Consider the following 1,128-nt stretch of genomic DNA (forward strand, 5'->3'; position numbering starts at 1 on the left):
TCAAATTTTTTTAATGTTTTTATTAACTAGACTGTAAGATCAATTATGTTTAAAATACACTATGGTGAAGGGTATATAAGATTCGGCACAGCCGAATATAGCACACTTGTTTTTATTTTCAATTCGTTGTAGTAAAATGTACTTTTACAATTATTCGCATAGTTACAATTTGTTTTAGATATTAACTGCATTGCAATTTAAATCAAATGTTACAGGAACATTGCAACAACAAGAACGAAAGAAGAAACATAAAGAAAAGAACATCGATTACAAGAATATAACGATGCATATTGTAAAGAAAATCAACAACAGCAGTTGTGAAGTAGCAGCAACATTTATTGCATTTTCTTCCTTCTGTTTCAAATACAAAATGTATATACATACATTGATCAGTAAGCAGAAGGGGGTGAATTTTGAGGAAAACGCATCATGAGCATGACCATATTTTGAATTGTCAGTCCTTCAGCATTATCTATTACAAAATATTGTCGTTGTTGCTTGTCCGAAAGAATGACTTCTGAATGACGACTAGCAGTAACGCGTCTAGCTAGTATCTATCATTACAACGTTGTTACAAGTTAGCTTTAACGTGGTATTGTAGTGAATGTTGTCAAAGGTAATTTCAATTGAGTCTAACAAGATGTATTGATTTCACGGAATATTGGACAGATTAAATAACCTACATATACTGATCTTTGATTCATGAATATTTGAAGATCATAATACAATTCCGATTCATTCAAAACTCATATATTGAAAATTTTTTGATGCCTTAATATATCTTAAATTGTCCAATAACTCTACCATTTTTTCTACGAGAATAATCAAATTTACTCCTTGAAACGATGGTAAATTCTTAAGGGATATCCAAAGGGTTCATTTTCTATATGACAGAGGATCAATGTAATTAACACATAATTTTAAAAGACCGTTTTATATACAACATTGTTTTGTAAAACTTCACATCACTCTTTTCACAGAGTTGTCAATAAGAAGACAAACATGAACTAAATCTAATTTTACATCAAAGAAAATAATCATAAAAAGTAGTATGAAAGTATATTAAGTATGATACCCTACACCAGTTATATGTATGTCCATTTGAATGGACAAAACCAATAGAGAACG

The sequence above is a fragment of the Lucilia cuprina genome, chromosome 6 (genome assembly GCF_022045245.1).
Source record: "Lucilia cuprina isolate Lc7/37 chromosome 6, ASM2204524v1, whole genome shotgun sequence".
Taxonomy (NCBI): Eukaryota; Metazoa; Arthropoda; class Insecta; order Diptera; family Calliphoridae; genus Lucilia; species Lucilia cuprina.